This window comes from Manis pentadactyla, chromosome 19 (genome assembly GCF_030020395.1).
Source record: "Manis pentadactyla isolate mManPen7 chromosome 19, mManPen7.hap1, whole genome shotgun sequence".
In the NCBI taxonomy this organism is placed as follows: Eukaryota; Metazoa; Chordata; class Mammalia; order Pholidota; family Manidae; genus Manis; species Manis pentadactyla.
Genome location: NC_080037.1, coordinates 3,793,923 through 3,811,031, shown reverse-complemented (window position 1 = coordinate 3,811,031; position 17,109 = coordinate 3,793,923). Strand labels below are relative to the sequence as shown.

The 17,109-nt window shown below is 48.4% G+C and overlaps 1 protein-coding gene and 1 long non-coding RNA gene across 2 annotated transcripts in view; one reads left to right on the top strand and one right to left on the bottom strand.

Moving 5' to 3' along the window:
* The window catches only part of RXRG (retinoid X receptor gamma), a 103,766-nt gene that overhangs the window by 38,140 nt on the left and 48,517 nt on the right, over window positions 1-17,109 (bottom strand). Inside the window, exon 2 of the mRNA XM_036922878.2 lies at window positions 12,390-12,520. The gene's annotated coding sequence lies outside the window, so the exon portion shown is untranslated. The remainder of the gene's footprint in view (window positions 1-12,389; window positions 12,521-17,109) is intronic.
* Window positions 10-2,194, top strand: LOC118930859 (uncharacterized). Its single transcript, XR_005032194.2, has 3 exons — window positions 10-130; window positions 1,053-1,132; window positions 1,885-2,194. It is a non-coding gene; the product is annotated as an uncharacterized LOC118930859 (long non-coding RNA).

Here is a 17,109-nt window from a genome sequence, read left to right as displayed (position 1 = left end):
GCTGGTTTGATTAACTCAGGGCTGGGCTGCTGCCTGTGACTCTCCCAGCTCCCTGCTCGTCCCCAGAGGTCCCTTCCGGGCACAATCTATTATCTAGGAAGCCGATCGATGTGTGACGGCCCCAGAGCAGGTCAGGAGAAAGGGGGCAGGTGGCAGGGGGTGTAAGGCTCTTTAGGTGCCTCTCCTTGACTTGCACCCACAGAAATCAATGGGGTTTATTAAAATGCATTTTCTCACTCCCGCTTCTCTGTATCCAATGCACTTGGCATTTGGTCTGTGGAAGGAGGTGGGGGTGGGGGCTAAGAGAGAACAGAGCCCTTTCATATGCACAAGACTAGGAAAGTGTGAGGCCGGATCCCCAGCTCCAGAGAACCAAAGCAGAGCAGCCCTGAGATCTGGGGTGGCCCCCCCCACCCCGCCCCAGTGGCCGGAAGCAGATGGCTGTGCTCTCACAGGGAAAGTTTGACAAGTGCAGCCGGAGCCGGGGCTGGCTCACGTGGGGACCATACAGGCTGGGAGGGCATGCTGGCTTGACGCAGTGGCCATCCTCTGCTGTTTGACTGGACGCATGCGGCACCTGAGGACCACTGTCATCGTGCTACCTGTTCACGGGGGCAGCTGAGGCCTCGCTGACACAGAGACTCCCTGGGGTGGGACCAGCCCGCAGATCAGAATCTAAGTGTCTCTTTGAGGCTTGAATCTCTTATATAGCTTTCCTGACAAGGCACTGCCCAGCCTGTACTTGAACACCTCCTATAATGGGGAGCTCACTACTATCTCATTCCAATTCTGGACAGTTCTTTCCAGGACAACGTTTTTTACTGAGGTATTTTTATCTGCCTCCCCTGCGGCTTCTGCCCGTGGGTGCCAGGCTACCTCCGGAGACCACCCAGGAGAAGCCTGTGGCATCTTCTGCAAATGCGGAGATAAATCTCCCGAGCCCTTAGAGCTCCTTCCCTGCACACCGCCACCTCCTTCACTCATTCCACGCATCTCCGGGTGTTCAAGCTTCAAGACCTATCCTCTTCCTGTGCATGTACTTCCCTTTACAGAGACGCCCTGATGGTGGCGAGGGGGGCGGCCAGAACTGGTTACAATGCTCCAGACACGGTCCAGATCTTCCCCTCGTGGGGTAAGTGCTGGGAGGGTAATGGGGGTCCTGCCAGCCAGCACACCCACCGAGGGTCGGTGTCACCGGCTCGGCTCTGAGGGCCTGGAACAGGGGAGAGGTCTGCCCTGACCCGCCATGGCGCCCAGAGAGCCCGGAAGGCAAGTCGCCAGGGGAGAAAAATTAAGATTCAGATGCTAGGAGAACCCAGAACAAAGCCTGAGAATAAAGGACAGAGACGGGATCCAAGTCAGGGTGACAAAGGAGGAGGAGGCTGACATGGGGGCTGGGGCAAAAGCAGGTGAGGAAGGAGGAGGGAAGGTCTCCTGGCACCCCACCCGGAAGTCTGCCCACCAGCGCCATCGACGCTGCTCCGCCACTTAGCGGCTGTAAGACCTGAGGAGGCTGTATGTGCAGGAAAGCGCCGACTCGGAAGCCAGCCTCCCTGGTACAGATCCCAGCCCCACTGTTCACAGCCTCCCTGTAGTGGTGAGTTACGGAGTCTCCCGGGGCCTCAGTTCCCACATCGGTTTGCAGGGCATCCAGTGAGTCAACACTTGGAATGCGCCAGATACACAGTAGATGTTGAGGCTCATAAGCTACCTGGAGGTCGGCGCCAGGACGACCGCACACACGCAAGCCACCTTCCCCTTGTCTCCTTTTTCCCGTTTGTAAAATGGTGGAACAGGGCTAGATGACTTCTCAAATCCCTTCAACTTTAAATTCCATGCAGATCAATCCACTACCCATTCCACAGCTGTCCGTTCTCTCCACAGGGGCATCTGAAGCAAGTGTCTCAATGAAGTACTAACTACAATTTTCCACCTTACGTCCATCCGAGAAGGAAACGAGTTATTCCAGCGCAACTGGTTTTGTGGGGGACCAGTTCTGGCAAGGGTTCTTCCAAGCACTCAGAAACCATCCTCTAAAAAGCCCTCTTTAGAGCCCTGTCCAAGGTCAATGTCAAGATGATCTGTTGGCAGTGTGTACCTTTCTTCCCATTTTACTAAGCTGGGGACACTGTCTACTTCTTTTCCGTACTGAGTAAAGATCGAATTCCTCAGCCTGGCCGAAAGGCCTCGCCTTTGCATTTCAGCCTTCCGTTTAAGCTGTCTGTGGGGAAAGTGCCTGACCACAAGGCCCAGGGGCCTCACAGCACCACCACCCTCCAGCTGGTGACCCTGGGCGAGGTCTGGGGAACACGCCCACGCTACCGGCCTCGCGGAGGTTTCTGCATTTTGTTTATGTTTGTTGGGTCAAATGCAATGAGAGCTGTGCGAGTGTTTCATTGTGGTTTGGTTTTGGATGTGTGTTTGCTGCTTTTACACTGTAAAATCCTATACAAGCACAAGGAAGTACTATTTTCTTGTTTTGCCTTCTTCCCTTTCTCTGTGGTCCCTACTGGTCCAGCTATTTTACTCACTGTGGAACACAAGATGTTCGTTCCAACATCTGGTTCACTGTTCATGCCATCTACCTTCTCCACATAGATCATTTCCCCCCACAAATGCCAGAACACACAGTAGGTACTCAATAAATATTTTTGCATTAAAATATGTTTGATGTGCTCATACCAAAAACATCCCAGTATGCTCTCCTTGTGAGGCTTAACATCCAAAACAAGCCATAAACTTTGCCTAACGTACAAGAAATATGAATGTGGCTTCTCTTTTCAATCCACGTTTTTTGCTTGGCACCATCACGTCATGTCTAAGACCATCACTGACAGAGCAACAGCGCCCTAACCTGAGCCCCTCCCAGACAACCCCCCGGATGTAGTCACTCCAGTGTCTCCAGCTGTTACTAATTCTCATTAGGATATCAAATGAAAGACCGAATGCTCAATGTCTACAGTGGGAATTGACTAATTTATTCCTAAGAATTCTGAGCTTGCTTCTTGTCAAGGCTAATTATCTATTCTGCTTAAGTGATATGCTCTGCTTTTATTAAAGCCATTAGTGCCTTTGAGTAAATGAAAGGGCATATGTTTTCATTAGTCTGTTTGACACAGACTCAGCATAATATCCTATATTCGCCCTGGTAATGAAAGGATATAGCTTTACCACTGGTCTTATTTATTTATTTATGCTTTTGACCAATGGCAATAGAAAATAATATTTTGCAGCCAACACAAATGAAAAACCAAAGCCATTTATTTGACAATGGCCAATAAACATTGGACATAAAATTTATATGCAAATACCTCTACTGTGATGATAGATTAATATTTCTATATTTGCATAGTACTTTACCTATACAATAGTAAATAAAGTTTCCCCAAAGATTAGAGGGAAATAGGGCAGACTGCATCATCCCAGTTTTATAAGCGAGAAATTTGAGACAAGGCCATGAAGTCAGGGGAGGAGAGAGAGCTGCTCTAACAAACTGGGTTTCGGATACTGTCACACAACTAGGAAGTGATGGAAATGGGTATGAAAACCAGGCCCCCAGTTCTGACTCCTAGCCACGTGTCTTTCACTAGACCACAGTCCTTCCCTTATTAATGATGTGTTTCTTTATATGTGTGCATGCATGGTGGTGGTAGTGGGGTTCCTGTGCATTTTTTTCTCAGCTGTCATTTATTCATTCAATTATCATTCAGCCAACACGTATTATAACTTTTTGTCTGTCAGTCACTGGGGATACACTAAGGAACAAAACCTATAAAGTCCCTGACCTCATGGAGCTTATGCAGTCTGACAGAGGAGACAGATACCAAACAGATAGTCACAGACATAAATCTATCATTATAAGCCATGATAAGTGCTATGAAGGAAAAATAATTGGATGAGATGACAGACTATAGTAGGAGAATCTAATTTAAATTGAAAGGTCAGGACTGACTTCTTTGAGGAAATGACAGTTATGCTCAGATCTAAAAGGTGAGTAGGATTCAGCCTGGGAGAAAAAGGAGGAAGCAGGGGTGGGTCTAGCAGGCGGAGGGGCACTAGGTCAGAGAGCCCTGGGCGGGGACTGAGCTGAGACCCCGGCACAGACGTGTGGGGGTCTCCCTTCAGGTGACCAGCCCTCAGGGCTCTCTGGCTCCACCGCCTTACCCATGCTGCTGTGGCTGACATGCCGTGCTGACAGCGTTCCGCTGGAACCCTCCCTTCCTGGCTCTGTCTCCCCTTCACATGCTGGTCAAGTTCAGATGGCGCATCGTTTTCCAGTTACAGGTGCCATCCCAGTAACCCACGGCCACGCGTGTGGTCACGCCACCACTCTGCTCAGAATAGCCTTCCTGCTCTGTGTCCAAGAGCTGCCCGTCCCCCAGGGCCCTTCTTCTGAGATGGCTCTCTGGTTGAACCACTCTGTCTCTTTCCTAGACTCCCATAGTCTGTGGTTGGGACCACTCCTGGGTCACTCACCTCGACGTGACACTCTTGTATGGCTCAGCAGCTTTTCATTACCACGAATGCATCTGAATTTCACTCCTATTAGACCGCAAACCCTGAATAACTGGCAGTGGGGTCTGAATCATTTCTGTAGCTCCAACAGCCTTTACAACAGACTCTAACACATAATAGAAACCCAGCGAATACATAACTGGATTGAATGAGCATTGATTGTGCTGAGCTCTGATGTCAACTCCAGGGCAGTGGACATGAGGAGGTGAGTATTCGTAGGTCCCAACCGTTTCTACAAACCAATTCTCATTCAGTGGGCCCTTCCTGGAGTCACAGGTTCACATGTGAATAGGCTCAATTCTGGCATTAGCACAGTACATCAGTCTTGGTGACTAAGGTGCTCTGAGGACAGAAACGAAGTGCCTAGTTCAGGAGGAATACTGATTAGCTTTAAATTAGAACTGTCTCAGCTGTCACCAAAAACTGGGCCATTTCTGTAAGGCCTGAAATGTGTCCAAAGGCACGTGTCATATCTACCGGGTGTCATCCAGGACTCGGCAACCAGCCAGGTTTGTATCAGCGAATCGCTCCAGTCACTGACAAGACCAGCTGACCTGAGGAGATTTGCCTCAAACTTGTCTGCGCATCAGAATCACCCAGGAAGCTTAAAAAACTAGCCGTCTCCAGGGATTATTCGATTGGTCTGGGTTTGGGCTGTTAAAAGAACCCCAGTTGATTCCAAGGTGTAGATGAGTTTGGGAACTGTTGACTTAAGGAAAGAGAAACTTAAACTTCCTCTAACAAGAAGCTAAGGAGGCCCATCAGTAGGAAATGAGTAACCGCTTCCCAGGATGATTCTAAGGAACCAGGAAGATCCATGTTTGCCCATCTTCCAGACACACACCTGGGGGCTTCTGAACCCAAGCAGCTCTTGCTTAGCAGGAGATGAGGTGGCTGAAGCCATCTGCTGTGTAGACTTGGCAGGCACGTGCTGACTGGAGGTCTGCTGGAGCTCTGCTCTCAGCAGGACGTGCTCATACCCTGCCCCCTCTGCCGTGGAAACCGTCCTCATTAAAGGCACCACCTAAAGGCCGTTTCCTCTGTCAGCCTTCCTTACAGATAGTTAGCACTTGCAACTACTCCCCAAAGCAACTAGCTTAAAAATTTGTTACAGTACTAGTTTAATTTCCCTTTGTATCATAACTAGTTAAACGGAAGTCCTCCTCGAGTGTAGGGACAACCTCTTATTCATCCATCCGTTATCAAGTAATCTCAGCATTTTGCTTTGTACACAGTAAGTGCTCAATAAATGCTTATTGCACAGGTGCTGAGATTACAGCTCTGAATAGGACAGGCCTTTTTCCCTGCTTGCATGGAGCTAAGCTACCAGTTTAAGGGTACCTTGTAACTACCCTTCATGCCAAACGAAACAACGTTGTCATAAAATTTTCCAGGTAGAAGAACAGTTACAGAGATGCCTACCATCTCTTCTTTCCCAGCCAAGCACTGATCATAAAACCCTCCCCATCATAAACAACTCAACCACAGCTGCAAGGCCCAAGGGAGCTCTCAGGATACAGAACAACTGTGATATCACCGAGAGAAGAGGAGGGCTGAAACCAGAGGGAAACATCTGCTCCCTTCCAGAGAGAGGCCAGTGGTGCAAATATGGGACACTGTAATCCAGACTGGGTCCAGATCCAAGGAGTCCCAGCCAAAGAGGTGGGTGTCAGCCTGAGCCCTCAGGACGGCCTGTCCAAGGCCCTTAGAGGGAGGAGGAAACACCAGGCTCCTAGACCGGGCCACTGTCCCTTGGATTCTATTGAACAGACATGTTTTGGGCTGGCTACTGGCTACACGGACTCAGGTAGATTTGGAGGCTGCAGCCCAATCGCACACAGGCCAAGCCATCTATTTTCAGACCCCTCTCCCTCTCAGAGAAGAGACTCTAAATATACCCTCCAGTGACTGCAGGAGGCAGATTATGGTTGCTGGCAGCTGAGCTGGGTGGGGCAGACAGGGCCATGAGGAACCACACCATTCACCTCAGTGCAGCCCGAAGGCCCCACCACTTGTAGAGCTATATTTACATAAGGGCAAGTGTCTGTTATATTTGACTGGGTTTTCAAGAAGAGCTCCTGGGCATGGGCTTCGTAGGGCAGTAAAAGCCACTGTTTCGTCCCCTCCAAAGATGCACTGACTGAAGCGTGTCGATGCCATGGAAGAGGCCCCAGGCTGAACTGACCTTGCTTTGTTCTCAGGCACTTGTGTCAGAGGGAAGTCTTGCCATTCTCTAAGCAACTGTAATGACATTTCCCATGTGTGTAACACCTGATAGTCTACAGCATACTTTTGTAGCTTATTTATAAACAGATGTGAAATATTGTAAAAGCAAAAATCCAAAAGGGCTGCAGGCTGAAGGGACGTTGGATGTTAGGAAATGAGGATTTACCTTGCTGTAATGATTTTCTCCGTAACGGGGAAGGCCTATTGAGTTAGTGTTCAGCCGAGACATAGTTCTCTTACTGCCAAAAGTCAAACGCTGCATGATCGCCTCTATTTCCAGGCAGCTAATCCCAAAAGGCCAAAAGCATTTAGTTTCCAAAGGAATCCAGTTGAAAGCTGAATTAACCGTCGGCATTTAGGCAGCTCTACCCAACAGCAAAAAAGGACTAGAAATAGCTAAAAGTGGAGAAATAGTAATCAAGGGCACGGGACAAGGCAGGGGTGTGGCACAAGGAAGGTCTTTAACTCAGAATGTTTAGCAGTATCAGACAGAGTTGGAGAAGACTGTGTTAGCGTGCTCCAGCCTGAGAAGAGACGCCAGGGCCCGTTCAGCTGGGATCAGTCACTGGGCAGCAAAGAGAGTCAGGAAAGGACCGAGCTCTGAAACGTCCCCCGCAGCAGGCTTGCTCACGGGGTCCAGGCCCCATCTGCACCCCACTCATCTGGAAGGCTTGTTAACATGAGATTCCTGGGCCCCACCTGGACCCTTAGTCAGCATCCCAGGGGCTGGAGAGGGCCTGGACATGTGTATCCTTAACGAGCCCCATGCGTGATTCCTATGAGCTGTGAAATTTGAGTCAAGCCTCACAGAACAGTATCGAAGGCGGCCAGATCTTCACTGGTAAGCATGCCGTGTTACAGTGTCGAGATGACCTGCTGGTGCCTCCTGGTTACTCCGTAAGGCCAGCATTAATGCCTTCTTACAGCCTAACTGCTTTCCCAAAGTCCCAACTATTCAGAGGCGGAGTCAAGCTTAGGAAACAATTCTTTAGACTCTAGTCTGGCTCTGTCCACCATTCTTTCCTTCACCTTGGAGATGCAATCCTTGGACTGTCCAAACCTCTGTTCCTGGCAAGCAGGAGGCCCAGGCTCTGTCAGGGGAAGGTTCTGGAAAAAGGGTTGAGTGGGGGTTGAGGTGAGAGGGAGGTGGGGCCAGCCTGTAGCCACAGGTTCTAGAAAGACCTACTTGGGAGGAAGGAGGCCCAGGAGACAAGAAATAGTTGAAAGCATTTAGTATTCAGAGGACCAGGAGAAGAGACACACTGGCAAAAGCAGTCGCAGAAGAGCCAGTGAGAAACCCCGAGCTGGAGGAGTGGAAGGGCTGGTGGGGGAGAGGGGCCAGCTCTGGAAGCCATTTCCAGACGCAGTGCCTGCCGAGAGGAAGGCCGTCCGCCTGCCTGTGACTTTGCCCAGGAGCAGCTGTTAAGAATGCAATGCTATTTCTGAAATTGCCTGAACACCACTGACTCTTAAGGTGGAATTTCGGACACATGAGCAGGCTGAGTGCGGATATTTAGGGGCTGCAGCCTTTCTGATGCCAAATCAAAGCCTCTGTGTGAGGCTGCCCCGGCCCCCTCTCGCCCTGGCCCAGCACTGATGCACCGCCTGGACTCCTTGCAGACCCCAGCCAGTCAAGATCAGCAGATCTGTGAAATCAGAGATGGAGACAGGCAGGACTTCCCTTTGACCTCCTGGCAGATGAAAATAGCTTCCAAGGCCTTAAGGCCACCAAACGCTAAAGCAAAATGGGAGGAAACTTGATTAATCCAACACGTAGTTTTGGAATATCCATTATTTCCTCGACTGTTTGAGGGACAGAGATAGGCCCTGTCTACACGTGATGAGGGATCAGTCATGCCTGGCAGTTAAGAAAAGGTAACCATGAGGAGCACAAAAGCAGTCACCCAACTTCCACCAGAGGGCGGGCAGAGGACTATGTCACAGCTTCCCTTTACTGACCAGTCGGCCGCTGGCAGCCGCGGAGGACACTGTGCCTGAGGTGGAGGGCAGCTGCCACCCGGCCCCTCCTTAGCCCCCTTTCCTGTGCCCTCCTGGTAGATCGATCCTCCTCATGCAGAGCTCCGGTGTCACTCCTTGGACTGAATACTCCTCCTGCTGCCCCTCTGCCCACAGAGGGACCCACGCTGGGCCCCACTCACTCCTCCCCGCCCATCAGCCCTTCCCCACACCGAGCACATTCTAGTCTCCAGAAAGTGCACAGCCTGCTCCTCCCCCAAATATTCCTGGCCTGGCCCTTTGTCCCTCACTTTTGCCCAAGCTGCTTCACCCCTCTGGACCCCATCTTCCCCACTACCCACACCCTTTGGCGAATCCCAGCTCATGCTTCTCCAGGCATCCTACGTACCACCCCTCCCTGGTGCTCCCCAGCTGGAGGAGTCTCTCTCTATCTCACGCTCCCCCCTTCTCTGTGTGTCTGTATCCCTCTCTCTCTCCCCCTGCTCTGGAGACCCCCACCCCACTGGCCAGCACTGAGTAGCTCTCTGTTCTGGTCCACACCAGCCTGGCCATGTGCCCTTAGAATTTTCTCACCCGGGCGCATAACATACCACTGAACTTGCTGCTCTAAAGCCCGTCCCTCACACCCTTTCTGATTCAAGCTGTCTCCTCCTGTGGCCTTGCTGTGACAGGCTGGGATCTCAGGTTCCTTTCTGGGGGTGGAGCTGAGGAATGGCATCACACCCCTTTGAATCAAAGTCTCTTCCCGAGGAAGCTTCCGCACGGAGCCCCCACCCTTCGCCCCAGCCATGGTCGGAGCCTCCGTTTCTGTGCTCTGATCGCCCACCCTCTCTTCCTCTCCAGCACACACCACAAGCGTGATTAAAAGGCCGCTGGACTACTTAACGCCTGCCTCCCTCCACGGAAGGAAAGCTGCCTAAGGGCAAGCCCATATGGCTTGCTCGGCACTGAATCCTGGGACGCGGCTGACAGGCGTCAAAGAGCCAACGGATGAAGGGCCTTTATTATGCTCTGAGCTGGGTGATGGCTCCACGTGCGTGATACATGCGTCCTCTGCCCCTCACTGTCGGGGAGCACAGCTGGTGTGGGGCACACTTCGCACCCCAGCACTTTCAGAATGGCTTCTGCATGGTAGGGCCTCAAAAGAAAAAGTTGTGGAATCTATTCCTCTACTGGGGAAGTAACACAAAGCCAGTGATGGTTAGTCAGTAACATACATTCAATCCCAAAGCAGACACATTTAGCCCAATAAATCAACACATAATTATGGAGCACCCTCTGCAAAAAGGCTTAGAATTATTTGTCCATCTACCTATGTGTCTAAGATAAGAAGAGAAGTGGGTGTAGGGACAGCAGAGGGTCTGGTTTTGAGTCCTAGCTTTCCCCGAGTGTCTGTATGACCTTGAACTGTCAGGACCCCTCTGAACGTCAGTTTCCGGCTTCCTCAGCCTTTAAAATGAGCACAGAATTCTTAGTTCACAAGGACACTGTGAGGATTGAAGGAAGCGATGAATTTGAAAGCCTTTTGTAAAACGTGAAGCGTGATAACATGTATAATTATCATGGAAGCGTGATGAAAAGAAAAGGCGACAATGAAACACGGCTGTGAGAGTCTCAGGCGCTCTCCAAGCAGGGAGGTGGATCAGCGAGAGGGCGTGATGTCCAAGCTCTCTGGGCCTGTCCGTCCCGACCCCCCAGCAGATCCCTAAGCCTCCTGAGACTCGGGTTCATCATTTTGTCAAATGGGCTCTGAGTCGCCTGGCTTCCGTGGAGGAGCAGCCTTACTAATAAAGAGATTGTCTTGATGATGTGAAGTACCCAGGTGCTATGGTAACGGCATTACTCGATCTGGAGAAGAGCTGCCTTGGATAAGAATAGGGAGTCTGCAGATGGGGAAGGGGGCAGGGAAGCACACAGGATGGGCGTCGGGGAGAAGGCGACACGGACAGACAGGACAGACACCAACGGGGCAGAGGGGCTGCCCAAGAGGGGGAGCAAACAGCACTGGTGTCCCGGCCTCTCTGGGGAGCTGCTCCTGCTAGCGGGACAGTATCACAGGCATCCCAGGATTTTCTGCTGCTAGTGCAATTTGGGACCCCCTGCATATTTAGGCTTGTAGCCCTGATGTTTTTTAAAGATATAAGCATGTGCAAAAATATGAGTAAAACCAGGTTATGCATTTATAAAAATCTTAGAAACGTGAGTCTCTTGGTACTCACCGATGGCTGACTTCAAAGAGTTCTCTTGTAACTCAGTTTGGCACGGCCCCTTACTGATGATATTCTCCGTGAGTCCTGCCGAAGTGGAGAACAAGAACGTTTGTACCCTGTGGATAGAAGGCCAGTGCCAACGCTGATCTCCAGGCCGTCAGCCTTCGTCACCCTACAAAGCATCACCTGTCCCCGAGACACACGGTGTGGCACAGCACAGCCGGCGGCCGGGGCAACGGAGAGCACAGTCTATGCGCAGGAAAGGGGATTCATGCCCAGGGGTCCTTCAAGGCTCCAGACCCTGGACTGGGCACTTTACCCACATTAGCTTCTGCCAGGGCACCTGCTGTCATGGGTTCTGGGCCCAGCTCGCCACCAGTCAGCTGTGAGGTCCCTGGGTTTTCTCAGAAAGAACATGTGCTCACAGGCATTTGTTATGATTCTGTTATTAAAAGACTTTCCTCATCTGTGGCCCCTAAATGCTCCTAGTTTTAATCTCGGTTTTCCTTTCTGCCTCCTTTATCTCCTCGGTGATGGCCGAGCTCCTGAGACGCGGTGATGATGAGGACAGCTCCGCCCTTCTTGGTTCTGTCTTGTTTATTGGCAGAGGCTCCTTCGGGAAAACATAAGGTGCCTCAAAGGCAAATTGAGGGGAGCTATTTTTGTGATTATTGAATACATAGATGTTTCTACTGCTGCCAGGACCAAAGGAGGTGGGCATTAAAAAAAGGGTTTTAGAATCAGAAACTGACAGAGCTCCCCGCTCCCAGGACGTAGGGCCCGCTGGAATGTACCACCATGGACAGCTAAGAACATTCCTTTTCTATGCACTTTTAAGAAAAAATAGACTCTTCCCTTCTTCCATTAGTGTAAGATCAAAGATGCCTGCAGGGAAAAGGAAGACTTGCCTATGACTCCTTTAAATATTTTATGTGAATTTAAAGGAGCTTTGGATTTTTCAAGAACCTTCTTTAGACTAAGAGACTGCAGAATTCGAACGATGATTAACTCCAGGTCACGGGAATTTAAGGTGATTTCTACTTTCTTCCGCAAATCTCTCAATATTTTATACTTTCTCTATTACTTTTTCTTACTATTACACTTAAAATGAGAAAAAGTTAAAAATTCTTTAATTTTTAAACAAAAATATTCTTTAGTCTTCTGAATTATGTGTTCTGGCCATTGGTATAGCAACAAATCACAACCCCCTCCCTCCATGCACTTTTTTTTCATAAGGCAAATAGCTGAGGAACAATAAAACAAACAAAAAACCAGAATCCCCTCCTTCTCTGAAAAGCCATAAGGTTGGAGGTTAAAACCCCCGTTTTATGAGCGTCCCCCCGGCGCAGGCCCTCAGGGGCCCACTCACCTGAATTGCATTAGGCTGTCCCATTCCGTTGATGAATCCCTCCTGACTGCTGCCCCGCCCCCACCTCTTCCCACCCGGGATCATTCAATTACCATCTGCTCTTCATGTCCCTCAAAGTGACTGAAGAGACACGCCATCAAGACTCTCGGACCATTAAAGCCCATCTCATTCCCCTGCTACCCCATAGATCTTCCATATGCCTTTGTAGAGGGGAGCGTGTGTCCTGTGAAAACAGAAGACCTGGGTTCAAATCCAGACTCTGCTGTTTACGACACATGGGACCTTAGAAAATACACTGGCTTCCTCGGAGCGTTCATGCTGTCTGTCATCTAGGAAATGTAAATGACAGTGGTGAATATGAGATATTGTTAAATAATGAGAAAATGTGGGAAACACTTGGTACAGTGATCAACGCATAGTAGGTAGTCAGTCAAAGTAAGACGAGGTCTACAGCTGTTCTTACTCTGAGAGGCCCATTCGACTCTAAAACCAGTACCTGGGGGTACCGAGCAGGCCCACTGGGTCCTTTCAGTCTTCCCCAGGTAGACCCTTCAGCAGCTTAACCCCCAGGAGGCCAGCTGACAAGGACAACTTACACGAGCCATGACCGTCAGCAGCGCAGCCTGTAGTTCCCCGGGCCGGTGACCGACCCCAGCCGAAGGACTGGAGGCTAAACGCCGAGCGGCTCCACCTGCCACGGAACCGTAGGACACCTCTCTTTGCTAAGGTTCTGTACATTCCAACAGATTCAGTAAACACAGTTTGATCAGCCAGCACATTCCAGCTACCGTGCTGGCCCAGAGGACAGAAAGAAGTGTAAGAAATGGTTCCTGCCCTTCCGGAGCTCACAGTCGGCAGAATAATTTTGATGTAGAAACCCGTGTCGCGATACACTTCCCTTTGGCTGCTGCCTTCTCTTCCCCTTCACAGCCGATGCTTCTTGAAGGCGCTAAGCAGCCCCTCCCACCGCACCCCCATGCGGCTGCTCACCCTTCCCTTACCCCTCGGTCTACATGCTCTGGCCTCCACAGACACCCTATGAAAAGACCCCTCCTTCCCAGGTCATCAAAACTCTCTTTGATTCAAATCTGACTCCCGCCATTTCAGCTACTGTTCATTTGTCAGAGGGACAGCATTTGGCACTACTGACTCATCCCTCCCCTTCCTGAAACGTGATCCTTTGGCCTCCTTGGTGCAATTCTTTCCAGACCCAAGTACTCAGGGGCCTACTAGACACCTACATCTGGATGTCCCACAACCACTTCACACCTGACATAACCCAACTGACACAGGGTAGCCACTTCTCTACCCTAAAGCGACGGACACGTGCCCTTGATCACTGGTCGTAGCTACACAGGTCTCCTTTCAGTGCCTGAAATACCCCACACCCTTTCCTGCCACAGTGCCTTTAAACATGCTGTTCCCTCTACTTGAAAGGTCCTTATGCCAACTGTTCCCAGCAACCCCAACCCATATTTCAGGACTCAGTATGAATGTCACCTCCTCAGACATGCCCTTCCGAAAACTCCAGTCTAACTCAGATCTCTCAGCTACACCCACTCATAAAGCCCTATTATTTCTCATCAATGTTATCGAAATTTTCTATTTCTCCCACTATGTATATGATATTTACATCCCTAAGACTAGAGCTAGCATGAGGGCAGGCACTTTGTCTAGGACCTCATTGCCTTCCACTTAGGAAAGAGGCCTGGCACACAAACAGGACTCTGCACCTACAGAGAAATGCATGCTGGCTTCAGAAGTTAATAAACTTTCCCTTTCACTCAGAAAACATGAGTGGACTTCCAAGGGTCACTAGGTATTTGAGAGAAATCAACATGGCAACAAAACCTGGACGAATGAGTGCAGCTCTGAACCCAGAGGAGAACAAACGGAAGAGAACTTTTAAAATCACTACTTTGTGCACTCAGAGACATCCAGGGAGATTCATACCTACCAAACAAAAGCTGTTGCTGTAAACAGAACATACTCCTAGAGCAAGAAAGAATTACTGGAAAGTAAAGACACAGTTGCTGTCAAGAAAAGGTCAGTAGATCCACTGGAAGACAAATTCAAAGAAATCCTCCAGACCATAGATAAAAAAGCCAAAGAGGTAGAAAATTTCAGAGAAAAGTTAGAGACTTAGAGGATCAGTCCCTTGAGTGGACCATCCATTTCATGAGCACTCCAGAAAATGGGTGAAGAGAAAATGGAGGGGAGAAAGTTACAAAAGAAAGAAAAGAGAGAGAGATGTCTGGGGCTTATTACAAAAAATACAAACTAGGTCCACCACCCAAATATATCCCAGTTGAAGTTTAGAAATGCCACAGATGAAATGATCATACATATTTAGGAAAAAATAAAACAGGTTACCTAAAAAGCAATGCATCTCAAATTGTCATCACTAAAACTCTATGCTAGAGGTCAAAGAAGAGAGGGAAAATGATCTTAAACCTATAATTCAAACCAAATCAATCAAAGGGATGAGGTAGAAGAGATTTTGAGACATTCAAACACCCAGAAAGCTGGCCTCCAACGCACCCTTGTGTCACGATAATTTGAAAGCATAAGCCAGCCAAGCAAAACAGAAATCGGAGAGGAGGGCATGGGGCCCAGAAGGAGTGGAAGTGACACAGAAGTAGAATTAATTGAAATACAAGAGTGACAGTCTCTCTGGAGTGACTAGAAAGAAACCAAGTACATTAGGAAAGGGGGACAGGGTTATTTGAGAAGAATATCTTCAAGAGTCAAGGACCCTCCCTCCCTCAAAACTCAAGGCTCTGAAGGTATCAGGACTTAGTAGAATAAAAGGCTCACAGAATCACTGGATGTATTGGGAAAGGGAGTGGAGAAATTCTTTAGTAGAAATAATATAATGTAGCTGAGAAGAATGTGGATTTTGGCGTCTGGCCACTTGGGTTCAATTCTTGGCTCTGCTACTCACCTCCTTGAGCAAATTACCTAGTTTTGTTAAACCTTAGTTGGTTGTGTCTAAAATTGTGATGATGATTGGACCTAGCTCACGGAGTTATTTTGGAGATGGCCCAAAGTAATGTGTGTAAAGTGCTTAGAATGCTGTGTTTAGCATGCAATTGATGCTCAATAAATGGTAACTATCAATGTTTCACGGAGGCCAATGCTGAGGTGCAGAGAAATCAAGCAGTTTCTGCAAATAAGAACCTGAACCCAGATCCAATCCTTTCCCCAGGAGACTACATAGGAAGAACATCTTTGGCTGGCTTCCTGGACGTCCTCATGTGTCACTGGGAATGTTCATAACTTCCATGTTCAGTAATGTTTCAGCTCAGGTTCAGGGCTAAAAAAAAAATTAAATTAAATGTTTTCAAAAAGTCAAGGAAATTTCCTGTAACATGTAATTGAAATTAGAAGCTGGATGGTCTTACTGACAAGGTAAAAGAAGAGCACTGGTTTGTGAACAAGAAGAAAGGAAGGTGGTTAAGAATATCAGGAAAAGTAAATTAACAAAGAGCTTTACAAGAAAGTCACAGTCCAAATAAATGCAAATGAAAACAGGTCATGATTATGAGCATGGATAAATGTATGAAAATAGAATCCATCTGAAGCAAGAATCCCATTGATCTGGGAGCATTTCCCTTTGAATGGAGGAGTTTTAGCAACATAGTGATAAAAAAGATAAACTGAGGCACGTTACATTTTTGAAGAGTACTTGAGCAAGCACTGGTTAGAATCCACCTGCAACAAACCAAAAGTGTTTAGGGTACGGGGTGGACAGGAACTAGGAGGAAGGCTTTTAGAGAGCAGATGTGGACGCAAAGCAAGGAATGATTCAATGGGCTACGTGGTTGCCTTATTTAGGCAAGTCCAGTGGGCTGTTGTGATTGGTTGTTTTTAAATTCTGTTCTCTCCGATGCAAGTGCATATATAGGACTTGACTCCGGCTGAGGTTTCGGATGGCGCAGGCAGGCCGCCAAGCATCAGGCCGTCTCCGTCTAACGGCCTCCCCGTTTAACTACTTCAACAACAGAATTGCATCTTTCTCTGGGTCTAATCCCCCTACTTGCTTCTGAAGAGAATAATAATTACATAATCATGACATAAATACTCACTGATTTTCAATCTATAAAATCAACATATAAAGAAAACACAGAGGACCTAATGGTAGTTATGGAACAGAATGTAAATATTTTAAACGGGCAACATAAACATGATAAAGCAACTGACAAGTGAGAATGCATAGGGAGGTAAATTTCTTATTTCATAGTAAAGAATCAGAAAGTACTGTTTGAAGTTAAGATATCAAGAAAGATAAACTTTTAAAAATATTAATGTAAATATACTATTTAAAATCACACAGGCAAACAACAACAAAAGTGAAATTAGAATGGATAGTTACTGCAAATGAGTTTTATCCTTCGTCTTTTACAGTAAGAAATGAATAAAGACTATTTGAAGCTGAGAAACCAAGAAAAAGACATAAAGGCATTCAGACATTAAAGTCTGGAAATAACCACCAAAAGAACAAGAAACAAAAATAATTAAACACAGGCATAGGTAAGGGGGGAAATATTCCTACTTTTCAATTTCTATTATTCTATATTGCTTAAGTATTTATTGCTGTGTGCATATATTACTTTAATAAATTAGTGAGTGAAGAACATACGAAACTAAACAAACAGAACTTGCGGGCTAAGGGACCCGACCGCAGGGTCTGAGGGGAGGCATGTTTGAACGGAGCAGTCATGAGTACCGACCGCCCCGCGGGTTCTTACAAGCTGAGCACCCCTCCAAGTGCGCCCTTTTCAGATCTGAGACACAAACGTCCTGCAGATC